Source organism: Nelusetta ayraudi, unplaced genomic scaffold, assembly GCF_046127955.1.
Source record: "Nelusetta ayraudi isolate G7.1 ecotype Tasmania unplaced genomic scaffold, CSIRO-AGI_Nayr_v1 ptg000092l, whole genome shotgun sequence".
Taxonomy (NCBI): Eukaryota; Metazoa; Chordata; class Actinopteri; order Tetraodontiformes; family Monacanthidae; genus Nelusetta; species Nelusetta ayraudi.
The window spans coordinates 69,078-92,258 of NW_027466142.1; the positions used below are offsets into that span (position 1 = coordinate 69,078).

At 47.2% G+C, this 23,181-nt stretch overlaps 1 long non-coding RNA gene across 1 annotated transcript; it reads right to left on the minus strand.

Moving 5' to 3' along the window:
- Window positions 1–1,476: 1,476 nt before the first annotated feature.
- Window positions 1,477–22,375, minus strand: LOC142902297 (uncharacterized). The gene is made up of 3 exons (XR_012929073.1): window positions 22,310–22,375; window positions 19,782–19,952; window positions 1,477–2,181 (listed from the first exon to the last, which is right to left on the minus strand). It is a non-coding gene; the product is annotated as an uncharacterized LOC142902297 (long non-coding RNA).
- Between the last annotated feature and the right edge of the window lie 806 nt (window positions 22,376–23,181).

The window sequence follows — 23,181 nt, forward strand, 5'->3', positions numbered from 1 at the left end:
ACAGCCGCAGAGCGACCCCGGCTTCCCGCCGTTCCCTCCTCAGCCTTGCCACCCTCCCACCCACCTCTCTCCAGTCTCTGCGGTCTGTTTAATGAGCTCACTCTGAGCTGTGTTTAAGCTCATTAACCTTTGTGGGTGGTAAGTCCCAGCGAGAGGGAGAGCCACCGATACCCAGACACAGATATGTGGAGAGGTTTTCTTTCTTCCAGCCGCTTTGATTCGAACGTATTAACATTTGGGGGAAAAAAAACTGCCCTTTAAGTAGCCTTAGAAAAAAAGAGAGTACTTTAATTTTGAGCAGTTTTAGAAATGTCAGGGAATCTGCGGTGCTTAAAGAAATATTTTTGACTGAAAGAGTCATCAAAACGTAGAGAAAAGATATTAAGAAGTTCTGGAATCAGCCCTTCGTGACATCAGAAGGGTACTGCTACTTCTTCTAGCCATAATGTAGCTCCGCTCACCAGGACCACCTTGTTTTAATCTGCTTCCAAACATGTGGAGGATCCAACTAAAGCATTGGAATTAGTAGGAGGCTGCAAACAAAGGGCTAAATATGGTGTTTTTCCTCAAGATTTTTCTTTTCTTTTTTGGGGTGGAAGATTAATGGTTAGATTAACGGTGAGAAGCTGCTCCACCAGCCTTAAACATGAAGATTTTAGGGGGTGTCTAATGGAGACACTCCGTAGGTTTCCTTCTTTCATGCCACAGGCCAACACAAAGATTATCTCTGTGAAGATACGACCGCAGCAGAAATGCGTTATGTGTGCCGCCTCTTACCGCAAAATCAAACTACACAAAAACACAGCGGCCTCGTTGCATGTAGAACCTTTAGAAAAACACCCAACTTGCTTTACAACGTTCTCCATGAACACGTCAAATGCACTCTCAATCGTTGAGTCTATACACTACTTCTGGCATTCAGGCCTTTGAGTTAATGCAGGGATTGCGGCGTTTAAAAATCGGCCCCAGAATAACTGAACTTTGATCAAAAATGCGGCGCGTTCTATCGTCTTTGTCTTTGGTTCACTCTCTCCTACTCCTCCTCCTCCTCCTCCTCCTCCTCCTCGTCTCCTCCCTTTCATACTAAATTAAGAGGCGACTGAAGCAACACTGTTATTGGCGCAGTCACACTCATAAGTAGCCTGCATATTAAAACGAGTGAGCGCGAGCGCACACACACACACACACACACACACACACACACACATACACACACACACACACACACACACACACACACACACACACACACACCACTCTCTCTCGCTCTCCCCTGGGCGCCGCCGCTTCATCGTGCCGACGCGTCTCTCGAAGAAAAGCCTCATCGTCGCCGGTTCCTCTCGTCTCCTCCTGATTGTCTCTTACAGCCGCTGCTGCCCCTGGGGGTGGGGGGTGGGGGAGGCAGTTGTGTTGCCCCTCCACCCCCCCGCCCTCTACCCCCCCTGCAGCAGATGCTCTCCTCCACTCCGTAATCTGTCCGCCAGCCAGGAAATATTATTGAGCGCTGGATTCTTACGGTGGGCGGGCGAGGGCTCGTTTGCATATTCACCATCTTCACAGAGCTCTGCTTCTCCTGTGTCGGTGGCAGGAAAGGTTAAGAGCCCGGCGAGGGCTGGAGGAGGGGATTAGCCGCGCCGAGGATTGCTTTTTATTACCGCTAAGGTCACGGCCGTGTTTAAAAAAAAAAAAAAAAAAAAAGAGAGAGAGAGAGAGGGAGAGAGAGAGAGAGAGTGACACATCTGGCGGGCGAGACGGGAGATGGTGAAAGAGAGAGAGAGAGAGAGAGAGAGAGAGAGAGACGACACGGCGGAGGAGCCACTTTGATTTCATTAAAGAGACACTGGGAGACTTCTTATGAAGGCGAGATAACGGCGTGGGCGAGCGGAGATAGCGGCCACAATGGTATCAGTTCAATCAGCGGGAATCAAAAGTGTTTCCACACACAGAGAGCAGCGGCAGCCTGTTTGTGCAGTGTGATATAATGGGCTGAAAAAAGGATTACATCATCGTTTCACATGTAGGTGGGGGAGGCTTGAGGAGGCATCAGCGGAGGAGAGGGAAGGCTGGCAGTGCCACCTGGTGGCCGCCTTGCAGGGCTGCAGCAGCGGGGCCAGAACGGCACTGTTCTCTCAGAAGGCCTGCAGGAATGAGCGCCAGCGTCGCCACTCCACTGTGATGAAACTGGAAGAAATGAGGAGGAGTGTCGGGGGAGGGCTGGGGGGGGAGGCATCCACATTTCCGAAACATCATGTTTTCAGCCTAAACGGATGAATTACATAATTTCTTTTAGAGTTTAGCTATGAATTTTTGATCAATCTCTTGAGTTCCAGCTCCGGTTTGGCAGAGCTTATTGGGTTGAATAAATTAAATTACGAGTAGGTGGCATAACACCAAACTGTTTGTTTAAACAGCCAAACAAAAAAAAAAACACAAAGTTATTACGTGCTGCATTTCTGTTTTTATTTTTCTGTGAAGCACTTTGAGATGCATTGATAATCCATGAAAAGCGCTATATAAATATAGTTTTGATTGTTTGAGCGCACAGGGCAGCAAGCAGCAGCATGTTTCCGCCTTGTTAGCGCTACTGCTAGTAAACAAACCACACAGGGCGGCCTATCAAATTCATCTCTACTGACGGCACCCAGTCACCTCTTGGCTTTCCATTGTGCACGGCGGACTCGGTAAAAGCGCAGCACAGAAATGAAACCGAAGGAGAAACGGTTCCTAAAAGCGGTTGTGGAGCACACGCCCAGCCTCGCTCCTGCACCGGCTGAGGACTTGGAGTGTCTTTTATTGGAGCAGAAGGATCCCTGAAGAGCGCGTGGCGAACGGCTGCAGCCATGAGAGAGCCATCCAGGGCGCATCTGCACATGATCAGACGGCGACGTCGCTCGCGGCAAAGCCTGCGAGCTTGCGCGCTTCTGTTTGTGTGGGTTTTTTTATTTTTTTTATTTTTTTTTATTTTTTGCGGCCAATTTCGGAGCAAATCTCCAAAGAGCTCTTTAATGGCACTAATGGCAAAGAGGCTTTCAAAGCCGCTGCTGCTTCCTCGGTGTGAGTCTGCGAGAGGCACTCAGCCATCTCTCTACCACCCGCTAATCGCTGGGTTGGTGCCGCAATTCAGACCACATGGCAGCGCGAGGACAGCGTGCTGCGTGCTGGATCAATTACGCGTCATTATTCAGACGCTCACGGAACATTAGCGAGGCAAAAACCGCGGCCGACGAAGGATCAGCTTGCGTGAGAACCTCCCGCGACGACGTATTAAACGTGCGCTTCCTCTGTGTGAGCCTGGGTTTCCGCTGGGCTCGTCTGCCGCCTCCATTTGAACCCGCCGCCACTCTAATCTACTTACATCCTGCTGCTATCAAGTCTGGAATTGACTCGAATGGGTGTCAAGCACCTTCAAGAGCAGCGGGTTGATCGCAGTGCTGTCCGGCGATGTGACGGAGCGTTCACTTCTCTCCGATAATAAAGCACTTCCTCGCTTGCCACTGGCAGTAGCGACGTGCCAATAACCGTGGTGACGGCGACACAAAGGACTTGATTCTGAAATGATACCAGTACTTTAAATACTTATGTGTTAAGAGAATGAAAAAAAATGTGGCTATTGCAAATTACAGAGGAAAAAAAAAGTACAAAACCACTGTTTAAACAAAATTAATTTGCAGAATGAAATCATATTTCTGATGTTTCCTCTGATCTATGAAATGTCGAGGATGCATTTAGCTGTAAATCTGCAGCTCCACTCAAAGCAATACGTTCAAGGTCAAGGTTAAGGTAGTCAAAAAGTAGGCGCTGTAGGTTGTGAATTCTGCAAAGTGTGTGACACATTCAGAGGATTGGAATTGCGTCTCTCAGGGGCCAACAGAGCTCCAGTGAGCTTTTAAAAAGTCACATTCAAGCCTGCACAGCGCTCCCCCCCGCCCTTTTCGAGTGGTTTTCATCACCTTTACACACATTTCCTGAAGCACTCGTCGGTTGAGGGAACCCCAATACTGCACCTCGCACCGCCTCTTCCCCAGCCCGGCCCGCCACACCGCACCACACCGCTCCGTCTCAAAGAAAATGTAGCAGAACTAATAATTCCAAATACTAGTTTGATCATTCCGGGCGACTAAGTGCCCTCCGGGAGTGCTTGGCAGAGGGACGTATTTCATCCCGGCTTCGTGATTTCACCGCCGACGGGCTCATATTGTTTGTTAATGTATCCTGGTATATCTACGCCAAATATAGGCATATACAGTATATATCAAATTAGGATTTGTAACAGGCCTTAAATAACCAGCGAATTAAACTATGTTAATGTTTGCTGGTAATCTCACGTCTGTGGCTCAGAGTTAGAGTTAGTTGAACTGACTGATTCATTCAAACTGACTATCAAATTATCCCCAATGCCAGGGCAATAACTAATGGATTAATCTAATGGATAAAGAAATCGAAAACAACTTTTTGACATGTATACTTTAGTATACGGCTGTTCACAACAGTTGATTTGATCACATATTTCTAATCATAATTTAAATAATGCAATTCATCCAGCTAGCACTGTGTCACGTGACTTAATAGCCCAATGTGATCTGGATCTACCCAGTGTGGGATCCAGAGGTCTCTTAATTCCCGACTTGGCCTACCTGGCTCAGCGACCACCCTGTTTCTGTTCCTTTCCAAACATGTTTGAGCAGGAGACTAAAAACCCGGCAGCCGTAAACAGCGGGCTAAAGGTGCCGCTTTCCAGGAGCTCTTGAGCGGTTATTGGATTATTAATCACACAAGGCTGCTGGATGGGCGCCCCAGATGAAAAACAACGTTGTGCCAGTGAAAAGAACCATGGGACCATCAACACGCTTGCAGCAGCACGGCTGCAGGCTTTCATCCCCCTAACTGCTTTTCAGAGCTGCGGTGTGTTAAACAAGAACGCAGTTTTATTTCAATCATGTGAAAATATTTTATGGCCGTTTGTGTCGATAAGCTCTCTCAGACTAAATATATATATTTTTTTCCTCCCTGTTGATTCAACGCGGTGGTTTAAAGACACACCAAGAGACGGTTCACGAGGGCAAACTCAGTCGTAGCGCCGAGCGAGGCAACGGCGGGGAAAATTGTTATTCAGGTCAAGCTCCGTACTTTGCTACGGAACGAGCACGTTTTTTTAAAAAGCGCAGGACCCCTGAAGGCAACAAACCGTGCACGAGCGCGCACCCACACACACACACACACACACAAGTCCATTCACTGACCTTGAAGAGTCTTGTTTATACAAATTAAAATTAAACAGCGAAGAGGAAAGGGATCATTCCTCGGTTTAATTTAACATCGTGAAGGTGGCGGCTCACGCAGTGAGAAAATCACTCACAAGGAAGAAAACAAGCGTCTTTCCACAGGGGGAAAAAAAACTGTATTTCACATTCAGCGCGCAGCTCACGGTGAAAAAAAGACACCCGGCACCCTTCAGGAGAGGCGTTATGATTTGTATTCTTTGAGTATCAACGTCTAGGCATATATATAAAGAGTGGGATGGCGCAGCAAAGGCGACGCGGGTCAGCTGTAAAAGCCCCGCCTCCCTCAGGTCGTTCCTCTATATGTCACCCGGCGCCGGGTCTCTCGCCCGCATCGCGAGGCAACCTTTGGAAATGTCAGCGCGATAAAACCCCGGCCGGATGGGCCGCGGCGGGACAGAGTGGTGTCAAACGCCATTAGTTTTAATCCCATTTGCGGTGAAATTGCTCTTGAAAGGTAACAGGATCTATAAGAGCGGCGGCGGCGGCGGCCCCAACACCCTCCCCTCCCCCGAGGCTACGGCGCCGCCGTAAATCTCCCCCCGCCGCGCTGATGACTCGTCTCCTCGGCCGGGATCAGAGCGTCGGCGGGCGAACGGAGGCGTCGAGTCGTTGCAATTTCTCGCTTAAGTAACGGAGCCGCTGCGGCCCGGAGCCGGCGGCTGCCCTCGGCCCAGAGATTCATTGGCTCCGCTGCGGTGCCCCGCCACCACCACCACCCCCCCGCCCCTCAGAGGCAAATTGCTGCAGTTTGCTCGGCGCCGAGTTTGTACGACTACGAGGTGCACAAGAATGAGAGCGCGCGAGCGAGCTTGCAGGAGGTGCTGAGGTCACGTGACCTTTTGTCAGGATACGTTTTTTTGTACGACTAGTAGTCCATATATATAATGATGATGATGATGAAGAAAACATCTGGAACGACTTTGTTCTGATGGCAGCGAGAGGAACAGAGTTTCTTTACAACCCTGTAAAAATTTAACAGTGACAATAAAATAAATACATGAAACAAAAGAACGTGCCTGAGAATAAAAAAAAAAAAAAGTTAAAAAAATTAGATTAATAAAAGACAAATTAATCGCAAATCAAAAACGTTACAACAAACACGCCACACACCGACAGACGGTGACTGTGATCATTCTACTTGTTTTGAGCAAATCATTTTTTTTTCGTTTTTCGAACAGGTGTTTCCACCGTGGTCCCTCTGAAGTGTGTAGAGTGTGTAGAGCGTTTCTATTTGCTCTCTCTCCCTGTCTCTCTCTCGCTCTCGATCATATGTCTGAGCCACTTCCTGTCTGAGAGCCAGAGGGCTGCTGGGAGATGCTCTCCGCTTCCTGGCTCAGCGGCAGGCTGCGGTTTCCTTGCTGCCTGGCCAAACGCCGTGTGGCTACAATGAGCGCCGACTGTCTCACAGCTCACACGACATGAGACAAACTGCAAGGCCTTGCAACACGTTTGGATTGAGAAGCTCTGAGACTGAGTGGGCGTGGCCTCTCTGTGGGCAAGGTCTCTCTGCTGCCACTGCGGTGTCAAACTGTCGCACCCCACTGACTGCAGACCGCGGCTGGCGGCGGCAGGAAGACCGTGTCTGCGCCTTCTCCTGTCCCGTCTCGTGCCGTCCCATCACACTCTTGACACCACGGTCGTCCGCCCTGACAGCGTGACGTTTTGTCTCAATAAATGGGGGTTGAGAGGCGAAGACGATGAATGCAGCAAATAGATGGCAAAAATTCAAAGTTGCTGCATTTTGTAAAGAACTGAGAAGATCCGTCCGATAAGGTCTGAGGATAAGGCATCCTTGTGTGGAAGGTCCAAGAAATTATCGGCTTTAGTGGGAGGCTGTCAACAAAGGGCTAAATGTGCCATTTTTTTATTTATTTTTTTTTTGGGGGGGGGGGGGGTTAAAGAAATAAGGATGTGAAAGTGTGTGTAAGATGTGGCCTATAACTTCAAGGGAAAGGTCACAAATACAAATCAAATAACATTTGTAAAGCTGCTAATTAAGTCATAAATGGAACCCTAAAGGTCGACGACTGGAATAAATGTGCAACCTTTAAATATATTAACACACAGACAGAGGGACAAAGAGTCAGTTTTAGCAGGAGGGTGTTAGCAGACAGCTAAATATGCTTTTCGTACTCATGTCAAAGTGAGTTTAAGGTGAAGTAAAGGTCAGTAAATTGGTGCGTTGTAGCAAAATTGGGGATAAAAAGGTTACAAACGTAGTTTGCAGGGAATGAGTGCACACTCGCTCTCCCACCCGACTAAAACCTTCCGCCAGGTCCGTTTATCCAGGAAGCTCCAGGAAGTCGGCCGCTGCTTCATTCCCTGCGCGGCTATCAGACGCAACACGGAAAAGGAGCTCACACAGTCGCCGAGGCAATTTAGTTCTGAAGGAAGCCGCGTGGATTGCCGTGTCACATACATTCAACTTTAACATGGGAGGTGTGGGCGGAGCCTTGGCCACTGGTACACAATACTGAATAAAACATTCCAGCTGCAGCATGTGGAGGTGTGGAGGGGAAGAGAGGGGACAACTGCGTGTGTGTATATGTATGTGTGTGTGTGTGTGTGTGTGTGTGTGTGTGTGTGTGTGTGTAGGAAGGTGGCGTATCGCAGTGATGCACCAGGTTCCGCAAGGACGATTTAATGAGAGCGCGGATGGAAAATGTTTCATCCAAAGAGCAGCAGTAGCAGCAGCAGCCGCCGCCGCAATCGTCTGCCAGGATGCAACCGCAGACACACAAATAAAACAGGACAGATCATTTACCTGCTGTCAGCGTGTTTGTTCTCGGCTCTGGGAGACTTGTTCCGTTTTATGGTCGCGTTCCGGCTCCATCTGCCGGAATTCTAATTGAAGTGGCGCCGAGCGGCTCATGCAGCACAGTGGGGGGATGATGAGAGTGTTTCGGCTCCGTCGAAGCCGGCGGCCTTATGACTCGGATTAATAGTGTGCACCGATGTTTCGTTGTCGCTGATCAATCAATCCCACACGCACGGCCTCAGTTGTGAACGTCTGACTGGGTTTCTTCTTTACCCCCTGAAAGGGTCGAAAGCCAAACCAGCGAAACGGCAACGACATGGAGACCCCGGGGCGTCGGAGGAGTCGTCAATGAAAACAGAGAGTGACAGCGGGCAAAGGCAGAATAATGAGGAAGCCAAAGAGGATGAAACGCAAGGATCAAAGAGGGAAGATAAATGAGAGAGAGAAAACGAAGAAAAATCAAACAAACTGAAAACCAAAAGTTGGATAAAAGAAACTGCGCTACGACCGTTACGCCGCTGACTGTGGCTAAGATGAGGTAAAGTGAAAGGAAGGAGGCAGTGAAACACAATAGTAAAGTGGTGCGGTGAGGCATTGAAAATCATAAGTGAGCGGCGAGAGAGGGGGAACTAGTGAGCATTCAATTGGACAAATTATGGCGATGAAATAATTTAAAGTTCAGTCCAAAGCCAAAAGAACTACTCTCGAAATTCATATTTTGTTCACAGAAATAATCGCATCAAAACCATTTCCACTATCTGTCAGATCCTGCCATGTTTCATTCAAGCCAGCTTGGTTTCTAATGTCTGCTGAAAAACACAACATACATCTTTGACCACCACTATTTTTTTTTTTTTTTTTTTAAATCCCAGCGACATCATCCAATTTAAAATAAACCCTGTGCCTTTAACTTGAAACATCTTTGCACCTCGAGAGTCTTTCAAGCCTTAAAAAGGTTCCCGGCATAACATAGACCTCCGCTGTCGACCTTGGTTGTAAATCCACTGCTCGAACAAGAAGACAGCCAACTTCTGGAGGACCCGCCCGACTCTCAGAATTTCTTAGGAAACAGTGACCTCGGGTGGTGATATTTGACATTACAACCGACGCAGCCAGTGTCACAACATTCCCTTTTTGTAGTGGATTTTCAAACGATTCATTTTTTTTTACGACACAAATCGAGTGATTCAAGGCGACTGAAGCAAGGAAAGTCCTCGGCTCTCGGGATAATCGCTTTGCTCAAACCGAACCCCATGTCTGCAAAAAAAACGAACAAAAAAAACAAACAAAAACCAGTTTGTTCCTGCTAGATGTCAGCAGGGGGCAGCGTCTACCCGTCCTGCACAGCAAGCCTCTGTTTCGCTGCTGCCGTGCAAGGATGGACGCAGGGATGCCTTCAGCACTGTCTGAAATATGGTCCTAAACCTGAAAGCTGCTTGTCAGTGCTAACGAGACATGACTGGAGGAATCTGGAGAAATTCTCACTGCGTCCGACTTCATCAGGAATTCTGTTTGGGCTGTTGTCGGCGCACCAGCTCCAGGCGAGAAACACACTTCCGAGGGGTCCACATCGTTTAAGATCTGATTTGACAGGCGTCACATTTTAGGTCTTAATCTGAGAACCACATGCAATTAGACGCAATTCTCAAGTTCCTCCAGCACACAACACAGTGAGCCCTCTGTTTACAGTCTCCTGCAGGGCTTTTAGCTTCCTGGACTTTTCACATGTTTGGAAGGGGAGGATTGTTATCGCTGGCGTGGGAGGCATATCAGCGCTCTTTGTTACAATACAAAGGCACCGATTCTGCAACAGTGGATCAAACAAAACAAATGGAGGACTTCTCTAATTTGTGGGGAGATTACTGGACAGTTGTTAGAGAAAAATGGTAAAGGAATTCTTTTTTTTTTTTTTGCATCATACGGGACCTTAAATAATTAAAACCGTATTTTCTCCAGCGACAGCCATGAACCCGACTGCCCTCGTCTGCTAATAGGCTTTCGCCGTGTCTGTTTGCCGGCACTCCATCCTCTCATCCTCCCCTCCTGCCTCTCAGTAGAAAAGCCCACAACTAATTATGTGCACAACTGATCAGTGGAACCGTTTGCGCTCCGTCTTCATTAGCGACTAATTAAAAGACGGCTCCAAAGCCGGGGAGAGTCGTCCGGGGCTCGGCATTCGCAGCCAGCGGAGCTAGTGTGACAAAACGAAGCTCGTTTACCTTCACTTCGATTTTCATACGCGGTGACACCAGGTTTGTTTCACTCCCTGTCAAAGATGTTTTAATCTTAGACTGATCTCTGATGGACTGGCCGAGGATAAGGCCTTTTTCTTCTTCTTCTTTTTTTTAATACAACGTTCCTGCCTCCCCCGAGGGACATTTGTTCAGACCACGGGGGGGGGGGGCTAGGTGTTCCGTGTGCACGGGTACAGTGCTGCTGTTACGGCGATACAGTATAGTTCACGTGCAGCCCCCGGGGGTTCAGATCAAATTCAGGAGGAGGAGAGGTGAATTCACCCACCCCCGCAGAGCCCGGCAGGCGCTCCGGCCTTATCTTTGCCTTAGCCTGGCTGCTATACTGGCAGCTGAAGAGGAGGAGGTTCACTCCTACTATACAGCTCACAAGGTTTCTGTCCGTCCTGCTGCTATTTATCGCCGCAGCAACAACCACCACCGTCCTGATAAACCTCCAAGGTTTTCTCACCAAGTGTGGAAAATTTGCTGCAACGCCCGTTTCAGACACACGCACAGGCTTTCACCTTTGTGTGTGTGTATTGTCGGCTGCATGTCCATGATGCCGAATTCCTGTTCTGCCCTATTCAAAATGCTCTCTTGCACTGAGATCTGGTGACTGTTGGGAGGCCAAGTTTGAGCCCAGCACACGTCAGTCTGAGGTGACTGCAGATTTGTGACACAACATTCTTGAGAAGAAGATGGTTCCGCATGGCCACAAAGGGCGTGTTCTCACAGCCTCGCCTCGCCACGGTTCGATTGTGTCCTCAGAGCCACGTCCTCTCGACCAATCCGTATTTCCTCTCGTCTCGAGACTCCTCGGATTCCCTCACTTAACGCGCCTCACGCAGGAGCAACTCGGTTTGTTCCGAGCGCTTCGCCGTTTGCCGCTCGTCGTTTTCGCGAATATGGTTGAACACACTCGCGAACACGGAAGTTCCCTGTCGAAAGAGTTGCCGTCGGTGTCCGCTCCGACAGGGAAAATCGACGAAAACACTGAGCCAATCCAGTGCCCTGCTCGTCGCTACGTCACCACTAAACTCGCCTCGTCTCGCTTGGACCCTGAGCGCCTGAGGTACCAAAACGGCGCCCCCTACAACCGTGTAGCGGCCAGTGAGGCCGCTCTACAACCGTACCGTGGCGAGGCGAGGCTATGAGAACGCCCCCAAAGTGATGGATATGGTCAGCAACAGCACTCGTGTGGACCGTGGAGTTTAAAGAGGGCCTGCTACGGCCATTTCCAGATTCAAGAAGTTCATTTCGGTTGTCAACAACAACTAACAATAAACAAGCATTTCTTTCTCTCTTTCTATCTCCCTCGTGATTGGCCAGGCACTCACTGCTAGCACCAACTAGCAGGGTAGCTCTACTCGCTCTCTCTTGTGATATAGGAAGTCAAACTAAATCTGAACGGCTCATTTCAGCGCAGTAACGTGGAAAAATCCAGTACAGAAATAAAATCCCCCCCCCCCCCCCCCCCGAACCATCTGACGGGCACCAGCAGCCTGAACCAGCGATGCCTGACTGGGTGGATCCTTGTTTTCATGTTGCTGGCGCAAAAGCTCTTACTCTACCTTCATGACGTACTTGCCCAGAGATCTACAGCAGACTGAATATTTTCCCACGTTCCTCCTCAGAAACCAAACCTGAACCTTTGTAGCACCTGCTTCGGCATCTTAACACTGCCAAAGAACCACAATCAAAGCCCAGGAGATGCAAAGGCATGTGGGTTGTTTTTCCGAGCCGACGCTCGGCTCTTGCGTTTCCTAACGCGCTGGCGCGGCTGGAGGACAGGTGTTTAAAGGCTTTCATCTCGGCAGCGGAGGAGGCCGATCACTGACCTCTGACCAGCCCCACCTCTTTCTGCCGCACAGGAAGCGGGCCGCGTGTCGCAGTGGGCTCAGCCATCATAGGAGTCGTCAGTCGCAGCGGGGCCGTGGCGCCGGGAGAGCGGCGGGTTATTAAGAGACTCAGCTTGGCATCGCTGAACCCTCTGGCTCCACGCTGGAGGAAGCCTTTCACTGAGCTGATGGCTTTGGGTGGAGGGCTGACGGAGGGTCGGAGGAGGGGGAGGAAGCAGGAAGAGGGGATGGAACACTGTGTGTGTGTGTGTGTGTGTGTGTGTGTGTGTATATATACTCATGCAGACTGATTCTTTAAAGAGCAGAGGCAAGTTAACGGTGGTGAAAGTGAGAATAGTAGAATTATTAGCATGACTAATGTTGTTGCTGTTATTGACGCCATAAACAACAAACCGGCTCTGTCTATAAAATAAACATTTAATTTCTTTTGACATGAATAAACCGCTTGCAGCAATCAAACTGCTCTTTCTGTCAAAATACGTTGTCGACGGTTTTTGGTTGAATGCAAACTGAGGTTTGTTCTCCATTGTATAATTACACGCTTATTTCAATATTTTTTTTATTCCTTCTAGATTTATTTGACAATACACAGGTTTGCCACTGAAGGTTTGCGACAAGGCCACAAACAGGAGAACGCGGTCCGATCGGAGTTATAGCAGGCCGCTCCATTCACATCCAGGATGGAAAATGGGGACAACTGTGGACATTGGAACATTGTGAACAAGAGAACCTGACCTGCTTTACCACAGTCACCGCAGAGGTATGTAGAGGATGTATTATGTTTTCAGATGGTTGCATTGTAGCATCTAAAATAACAGCTCAATTTGTGCAGATATTGAAAACAGAGAAGAAAATAACACAAACGTATTCTACCTCAACCACATTGCTGTAGCAGACTTTTGCGGCTTCTGCCCTTTCAACTGGATTTTTTTAAAATGTTTTTTTGATGTTGACTTTATGTCAGCACTTCACATGACGCTGTGCATGTTTACCCTGTGTTTACTTGTTTACCAGCTGTGTGGGTTGTGGGCGGATGCTGGGAGGATGGCGGTGCCTCTGATGTGAAAGGGGGCAAAAGCCACATTGCACTTTGATCCTGTCTCTATTTTTTTTCCCTGCCTCCGTTATTTTTTTTCTCTCTTCTTTTTTTTATCCCGCTGTCTCGGGAGACAAGAGGTGTGAGGTGAGGAGGGAAGGTGCACGTTGACGGTGACATCCAAGCACAAATAAAAGGGCCCCGCGGCTTGCGAGGCTGCAGCTTTTCTGGCTGACTGTCTCCCCCTTGTCTTCGCCAGCTGCACTCCAAACACACTCTGGCCAAAAGTGCGACAGTGGGAGGAAAAGCTGCCTCGCTCTCTCTCTCTCTCTCTCTCTCTCTCTCTCTCTCGGCTCTGTCAAATCAAGTGGAGGAGGGGGCACCGAGGGGGGCACCGAGGGGGCACTAAGGACTCTTGGAGGAAAATGGAGTGACAAAGCACACAAGCCTGACACTTCTTATGTTGAGGAGAGAAAAGGAAGTGAACCCGACGTAATTCTCTTACGTTTTTTTTTCTTCTTCTTAAATAATCAAATATATGTGCACATGGTAAGATAGGTGATGGCTGTCTTAATCAGTGATGTTAACCAGTCAAATTCACTCTTAGTATCAGCACAGTATTAGAAAATACTGCTGTGGGTCTTTTGTGTGCGTGACTCACTTGACGAAGAAGAAAATGACAGCTCGTGCTTCACTGGAGGACTGCACCTCGTTGTGGGAAGAGCTTCTCGAGAACCTTTGGCCATGAAATCAAAGCTGTGGTGCTGCACGACTCTAACTCCTCTCAGAGGATATTTACAGCACTCTGCGTCAAGGAGGCGGACGAGCCGGCCCCTCCGGTTCGTAGCTTCCCTCCAATGTCTTCTCGGACACGAGACTGAGGTAGCACTTGCCGCTTTCTCAACCATCAACTGCTGCTCCCCGTGTCAGAGCAGCTCCTGCTGTTGTTTGGCCTCGGGCTTCCACCACACGCTGCCGATTTAGAACCCGTTGTGATTCACTCAAATCATAGCACAATATGAGCAACGTTGCACAGCAACAGAATTACTCACATTTCGACTCTCAGATATAATCGGTCTCTCCATCTTTGCAACATTAAGCGGGAAAAACTTTTAACAACTGGTCTTAAAGCCTCAGCGCCTGTTCTTGCGCCCCAAGCTGCCCTCAAAATCACAGAGGGAAGAAGCTGAACAGCTGACTGGCGTTGTAGACAGAGGTTGAAGCTCCTTGGGGAATATTGTGCATTCAAGACAATTCTCCAGCTGGATCTTTTTTATTTCCTCCCAGATGTTCTCGATTCGTTGAATCCACCCTCCACCAGATCGTCTCCGGGTGTTCCTCTGCCTTCCCGGCTTTCTACTTCCTTCTGGGTTGCAGGACAAAGCCCGTCCAATCACTCAGTGCGTTTACATGCAGAGCTTAATCGGACTAAGCAATACTTTGGTTTTCTCGTCCAATCGGAGTTCTCACCTTGCCCCCGTATACATGCAGCTGAGAAATTCAAATTATTGACGGGAACGTGTCCTCTTCCCAACACTAGGGGGTGGAGTGAGTCTTTTCAGCTGGTCAGCTGCTTTCGGTTGACATATTAAATCATTATGATATGGAACGATAGTTCATAATGTACGTGTTACTTGCTTAGCAGATAAGGTGTACCCTATTTCTTGTGCTCATGGTGATTTTAAAAGGCAGACAAGAACGTCGTCTGCTGTTGGAGGGCTACAACAACACAATGTCTTCGATGCTACGCTTTGTGCCGTCGCTACGGATCCGAAACTCTCGTTCTTGTTGGATTCGGGTTCGGAGCAGACTGGTGGGAGAGTTTGTGTACAGGTTTTTGCAAAGGAACGGTGTCTTCAGTTATACACACGCTCATTAAAGTGCAGACCGTGGTGGAAGCTCGTGCCGCTGCACGCCGTTTCCAGCAGAATAACAGCGAAATTACCGAAATAAAAACAAATCAGAAAAACATCTCTTTGGTGTGCTTTTATTTACAAAGTTAAAATTCTTCTAACTTACAAAAAATGTGAACGAAAAGGTAGAAATATAAATACGAACGAATACGTGTTTGTTCAGGGGTGCGCAAAGCCGGAGCCCTGCATTTGCTGCGCTACCTTTTTAAAAAGGTCTCTGTTGCGCGTTATTTTAATATGTCCATCTCTTTTAGAAGAGAACGCATCACCCCGGTCTCATCCTCTCTCCAAATGTCAACATTCTTATTCGCGTTTGCCAGGTTGTTTCGCGCCGTCTGTTTTGTAAGACGACGTAGTTGTGCGGTCATGAGTCGCGAGAGCGAGGCGTGGCGCGTGCGCACTCGCGTTGTCCAGTTAAGAGTCCGACTAAGGCGTATACATGGCAGAGAAATTCGAATTCCAATCGCATTATCTGGGTGTCTCAATCGGAGTTCTCAAACTCCGATCATAATCGGAGTAAGGTGTTTACATGCACGTGAGTTCTCCGATCATAATTGGACTAAGGCAATAATTTGAATTTTTCTAGTGCCATGTAAACGCACTCACTGTGGAGGGACGTTTTAAATCTATCATCAGCTGCTGCTTGTGGTTCCCCGTGTTTGCAGCTTAAGTTGAAGAACACAAAATAACGCAAACTGGCAGGTGAAGTCAAAGTCTCAGCCAGACCAGCACGGAATAAAAACAGACATCGAGGCAGTTCAGGGACCAACTGAAAAGATGCAAAACCAACAGAACCAGCTAAAATGCCATCCCATCTGTACACTAATAAAATACATATTTATTTTCTTCTAGCATAAGATAAGTTGGCAACTATCTGCATTCTCTTTTTTACTGCGCGGAACACAGAATAGTCAGAGGTGAAAGGGCACTCCAGCCGACAAGGCAATTTTGGAGAGCGTGGAAATTCATCATCGCGCCGGTTTCTGACAGCGGAGAAAAGTGCAACGCAAGTCTGCAAAATGGCAGCATGCAAATTGAAAATGCCTGCTGTTATTTCACTCCCTGGAAGCAAAGCCAGTCAAGGTTTGGGGGCGAGGGCAGGAAGGCTTTACACCCTTGCATGCTGAATGGACCCTTCAGTCATATGTTAAATCGCAGACATCTACAGTCAGAGTTCAGTATACTGTATATGGTGCAGTTGTTAGCGCTGCTGCCTCGCTGCGAGAGGGTTGTGGGTTCAATGCCCAGAGGAGTTTGCATGCTCTCTCTGTGTCTCCCTGGTTAATCTCCAGCTCTGCCGCCTTCCTGAGTGCAGGGCAAGTGCTGACAGAAAGTGACTGTATGGAAGCTCCCCAGTGCTCGGCTGAGGAAACTTAATGGAACAAATGAAAGTGCTTGTTAGAAGAGACTAATTACTTGGGAACCGATTATGTTCCAAATGTGTCCATGATGTAACGTAAAAGGAAAGTAAAAACAAAGCTGCATTCATTTTTATATTTAACATCCGTCAACGGCATCTGAGAGAGTCATTAAAGTCCACGGGACCATTTCAAAAATGTCCCACGTTATACAAAATTTGCTTTGCAAATAAGTCCCAATAATGAGGTGACGCCAACCTACCAATGAACTCCAAGAAGTCCATCCTTTCTTTGCTCCACTTCTGGAACACACAGTCCTGGCAATCAGCTTGAAGTGGTGCCAAATCAGGATGCTAAAACGGAGCTGCAAGACAAAGGGCCAAACATGCTGTCTTGTTGTTTCTCGAGTTTTCTCATGTTCCGCTTTAATTTCCTCCTGATACTAGCATTTAGTCACAGCCACCCTGAATCTCCATTTGTTGAAACAAAAAAAGACGCATCCTTGTGCTCTCCTTGTGACTCCCACACGGACTACAGAGAGCAGTGATGCAACTGGGAGACATTCCTCTCAGACCACAGGCAAACACGTTAAAACCCTGCCAGAGAATAACAAGAGTGTCGCCTCTCGTAGATATGTCTGGGTCCTCTGTGAAGTTGTCTTTGATGCAGTTTGGATAAGAAACAATCAGCGCATAAGAAACTTGGAAACTGTAAGTTTTGATTCAGTGAAAAAAATGTGACGACGAAAGGGATTTAAAAAAAAATACCAAAAAAGGTTATTTCAAGTCAAGGCCATTCCATCAGATTTGTTTTTTTTTAATGAAAAACTTAGCTGACGTCATCTCGCTGGATAATTTTTGTTTGTTTTTGGTCCTGTCCTGTCCTGTGTAAATGCCAAAAAAATATATATATATATTTCCATTGCACTTTTGCAAAATAGTTAAAAATGGAAACGGCTGTTATTCCTCAACATGAGAGCATTAAAACTTTGTTTGCCATATTTGAGTGTTTTTTTTTTTTGTTTTTTGAAATTCAGGTATTTCACAGTTTTTTTTAAATTGCAATAATTAGGTTTTGCGCGTCTCTGAGAGTAATGGAAACCCAGCTTGTGAGAAGTGCTGCTGCTTGCCAGAGAGACGAGACCAACAAGTGGATGCTGAGGCTGAGTTTCAAATGCAGATGATCATTCACTTATCTGTAAATCCTTGAGAGTAGAGCTGTGACATGTGACGACTATGGCCACGGCCACCAGTCGCAGTGATGAAATGCGATCAGTGAGGGTCTCATTTCATGGTGGTAGACTTCCACCACCACTCCTCCCTTGTGGTCCAGCTCCAGGGGCCGACGGGGTATAAATGAGAAAAGGAGAGGGGGCAACGGGGCGACGGGGCCTTTCACTCCAATTTCTATATCATGTATCTGAAACCGGACTTCAGCCCGGTAAGAGCTATATTGCAGCGCTACGTCTCTCCCTCCCAGTGCTGACACCAGGGAAACATGAGCAGACGTGAGCGGGCTGCTGCCCGGCCATGCGGTGAGGCTCTGAAGGACACGGGGGGAGGAGGGGAAGGGGAGGGGGAGGGAAGAGGGGGGAGGCTGTCAGGTAGCAGGACCTCTCTGTAATCTGACCTCCGGCCTTCACCCTCAGCCCAGGGCAGGAGCCTCACGCCCGGACCCTCCGTCTCGCCGCTCCGGCTCTGACCTGGAGGGACCCTCACGCTCGCCACGCCTGAGATCAAGGCGACGGGATGCGGGGGCACAGGGTGAGGAGGGGTGAGGGAGGGTGAGGCAGGGTGAGGAAGAGCAGACGCCCCATCTGAAAGTGGTCACTGAGGGTGAAATGGAGATGGGACTTTTTTCCAGTCCGCTGTCTTCTGTTTCTCCTCTTTATGAAGTCGGAGGTTTGTGGTAATGGAATTCTGATGCTGCGACCAAATCCAATAACCAGCAGAGCTTTAAATGTTGCTGCCTCGCACTCTTTGTTCTTTTCTCTTTCTGCCTTTTTTGTTGTTGCTCTGTTCTGTTTTGTTTTTGATTTGGGCATTTTCTAATCTCCAAATTAGAAACTGATGCACTTCGGGATAAAAAATATTGTTTGGACTGAGCTGCATTTTCCATTATGAAATACAATTTTACATCACTTGGCACAAAAACTGCTCTTTTAAGAACACGTAAATATGTTAATCCAAATTAACTTCAAACTACTTGGTAGACGGACAAACGTATACAATGTAATTCGGTAGTTGGGGATCCACTCACACATGCATTCAAAAACAGCTGATTCCAACCAGAACCTTGTGGCCTGCTGCACTTGAACCCGAGAGCTCGGCATAAATCCGTACCAGCAGAAGAAGTTGGACACAAGAAACTGGATTCTCTGTACCAGGACAAACACAAATGGAAGGGCTGCGTGAAACTTTAACCACGGCCCACCGTCGCGTACTGTGCAGGTTGACACCATGTTCAGATATGCTGACAGGAAGTGATGGTTTCCCAGAGCGAGAGCCCCATCTGAGAGCCAGCAGACGACTCTGCCCTATTAAAAGTGCCACGCAGTGAAGAATAAGAACCAGACGTCCCTTCAGCGGCCTCGTTCCGATCGATATAAACCCACACTGAGCGTCCCCTCCTGCTGCCGCCGCACACAGGAGATGGAACGTGCCCTTGAGATTTAAATTAAACAGTGCAAGTGGAATCCGATTTCACTTCTCGCACACACGACCCTCCGCCATCTCTAATCCAGCGACGGCCACACAATGGGCCTGGAAAAAACACAATTTCCCACCGCGTCAATAAGCCGGGCTTTGTTCAGTCCGGCGCTCCGTGCAGAACAGCTGCCCGTCCTGCCGGGGACTGAGACTCATCGGCGGGAAGCGATAGCGAGGAGCACGGATGGATGCTGCCATGCGGATAAATAGCAACGGATTATCAGTGCGACCAAAGGAGAGGCGAGCCAGAATGTAATTTCCTCCCTCCAACTTTAAACGTAATGACAGGATTCTGACAAGAGATGAGGTTGAAAAAAAAACAACAACTTCCAAAGCCAATACGGTCAGATGATGAGGTATAATTAGGTGGTGGGGTATCAGGACAATGGAAATGGTAAACGTTCATCGAGCGTATAGCGTTTGGCTTATTGAATGGACAGTGCGAGGCCTGTTTTCCCTCCCCTGCTGAATCACATTCTGCCAATGTAATCGAACAGTGGAGAGCGATGGAGGAGCACAATGCAGTCTGACCTTGAATCCGCTGTCTGCTATAACCACTCAGAAAGACTCTTGCTTTCTGAATCACTGGAGGAAAGCGCTGCGATGCAGGTCACCGACACAGCGGGCACTTACCCCAATCTCTGTGGCTCTCCATTAACCTTACAGAGGAGGCGGGGGGTGGCAGAGGAGGAGGAGGAGGAGAAGATGAAGCGTCATCGTCGTCTCTGGTGACCGGCCGAGCGCCACGTCGTCATCCTGCGCTTTCATGTTTTCACCCCTGACGGCTGGCAAACGACCCCCTTCCTGAAAGAAGAAGAAAAAAAAAAAAAAAAAGATTAAAATGCCATCATGGACACATCCGGTGACCTCTTGCCGCAGTAAACAACACCACCAATGGGAAGCAATCTGATTACACGGGGTGTGTTTGAATCAAAGCAAAGTTACACTACATATCCTTCCAATGCAACTGAAATTTGGAGCAGATCAGGACACATTTGTTGTTTCAGTGTAAATAACGTGATCTTAATGAGGTCGGGTTTTGATCCGATCGCTTTTGGTCCGAGTGTCAACACCTGTGACAATACAACCGTGGCGGACAAGAGAAAGTGGTCTGATTAACCAAAACAACTCAAAGCACTTTCTTAAAAGCAGCCTGGACTCTTTGCGATGAATGTGGGAATTATTCATCCAGTGCTTCTATTTTTAAAGCGCTTAAACAAAAAAAAAAAAAAGAAGGAGGTATGATACATTGCACCATTCTCCCAAGTGACTTTCTCCTGTGATCAGTGTCTAAAAATACAGCATGAAGCCGCAGTGGGTCCAGTGTCACGCTGCCAGGCTGGCGTTAAGAGTCTATTTTGTGCGTCTTTTTTTTTTTTTGCTTTACATTTATTAATTTTTACCATCCAGGAAGACGCAGCGCTATCTACGTGCCCCGTTCCCCCTTTCAGGGGTGTTGGGGGGGGGATCTGGCAGCGAGCTGATTGAAAAACATGAGTTTTGCTTTTCAATTTTCCCCTTCAGTTCTGCTTCATGTGAGCTGCTGAAGAGGAAGAAAGCGGCGGAAAACCCAGTACGCACCAACTCAAGTGCTCGCCTGCGTGTCATGCAGCACGTTCAAAATCTGTTGGTGTCGAAAGAAGCGCAGACTTTAAAAAATACATAAGAGCTTGGCACTGGTATTAATAATATGTTGCGAGAGGCTACAAGGGTCAAGTCATGTTGGTTCTTCATGTGACGCACACATAATTAATCCCACGACCCGGAATATCGTGTTTCCTGATGGAAGCACAGAGATCCAGCCTGCTTTGAAGCTCATATTGATTAAATGTGAGCCAAGTCTCACTTTCCATCACGTTCTGCCATTAGGCCTTTGACTGATCACGTCTTTCCAATGTCAATATATTTAGCGTGATTGATTGGGACAGGAGCAACGAAAAAACTGAGCGCCAAACCAAGTGGCAGTGAAGGAGAAATTTGCATATTTCTAAGGAATGAAAAGAACAATTTTCAGAAGAGGTGTGACAGGTTCAACCATATTCAGAGCGCAGTTCCTGACAAGATAATACGAAGCAGGAGGAACAGTCGGAAAAAAATGAGTTTTTTGACAACCTTATACATAAAAAAAAAAAGGTGTGAGTGTGCTATTAAAGCTTTTTCATTTTCAAGAACAATGCAGTCCATGTCAGAGCAACAACAACCACCAATGAGTGCAGCACATTGAACTTAACATCTTTTGATGTGACAGCATATTTGTCTTCCACAGCTTATTTACAAGATATGCAGCGTTAACCCTGTGACTCTGATTGGAAAGGAAGGCACCTCTCGGAATTGTTTTCCCCCAGCAGCGCTAAATTAAAGGGAAAGCCAATTAAATCCAATGACTGCATCATAATTTCCATTTGTTTTTGCTTTCTCTTTTTATCATTGTTTGTTTTGTTTCTTCATGTATTAATTTTATTCCATGACGGTTATTTTTCTTTCTTTCGTGTCATTTTTATTATTTTAGTCGTCTTCTCACAACTGATGCCAATTATGATAACACCGAGGCAACTCTTTAATGTGTACCAGAGCAGTCGTGTTTCTGCGTCCTTCTTGTTAATGCAACATGTTTCCTCAAGGCAACTCGCGTCCCCGGGCATGTGCTGAGGCTAAACACTGATTATACATATTTCTCTGTGAGGACGCGCCAATGAATGCGCCCCTGACAGCTGCGGTTGTTTTTTTTTTATTAGACTTGTAAATGTCTCCACGCAGACTTGTTTGCCATAGATGTTCTCTGTGTGCTGAAATTATATAGTTTAAGGCAAAGCAATGAAATGTACATATATGTATATATATATATATATATATATATATATATATATATATATATATATATATATTAATGAGAATATTAAACATTAAAAGTAAACCGATAGTTAGTTAGAAATGTAGACTATAAATAAGCAACTCACGACATTTCCAATTTCCTGCGGCGCATCCCGTTACAATCAGTGTGAACATGGAACGATATCGTAGTTGGTCGATGCACGAACTATAACACACACTTGTTGATTTTGTCAAATTTTTCATCATCCATCACCGATGTTTAGCTAACTGCTTAAATAATTAACGTTCATTTACGTTGATAAACATTAAAATCAGACTTTAGGTCTTACCTGATGTGATGCTAGCGCTCCACTAATGCGTTTCACTTATCGTCCTTGTTAAAATTCAAACCGGCCGGCCTAGCATGTTAGCATGGTGCGTCCCATCTGCTAACTGACACGGCTTACGGCAAATCTGCGCACTGATATTCTTAAACTCCACTTCCCGAAAGCACGAAACGACAAAACTCAACAAAAAAAATCATATTTTGTTCATTTAACTTAGAATTACGTATCCCGACCGTTTACATGGTCGTTACTAGTCCAGTAACCCAGTTTCCGGTTCACCTGCGACACGAAAGGTTTTTCACTTATCGCCATCTTGTGTCCACAATGATCATGGAGTGACGTTTTACTGTCTCCCTCTAATGTGATTTTAGCCCAGAAAAAAGTCAGTGAGACAACTAAACACAATTTCACTCAAATCCATCAGTTTGTGTTGTTCTTAAGTATAATACAGATTAAGAAATGATGAGTCAGCAGAGCAATATGGCATTACATTGGCTCTCATGGCTAATAAAAACACACCAAACTGTACACTTACTCATTAAATGTTTATGATTCACAGAGAGCAAATGTGCAAAGTGCATTCGCGCTGGGACGAAAGCGAGAGTGCTCTTCACTGTTGTGGCACTGCGGACAACTTCACACCGTCGACCTCCGGTGAACGGCGATGACGTGGAAGCGGTGCTACGGTGACAGGAAGTGTGCGATTAGAGACAATTTACCACACAATAAGAGCTCTGGAGAGCACTACGGGAAGTTTTTAGTCTGGAATGTAGGTTATATGAGTGTTTGCAATGCAGGCAATGTGAGAGTAAACGCAGAGGTGGACACTGCACTATTATATTAGTACAAGTAATTTAATAGTCCTGAATAAATAG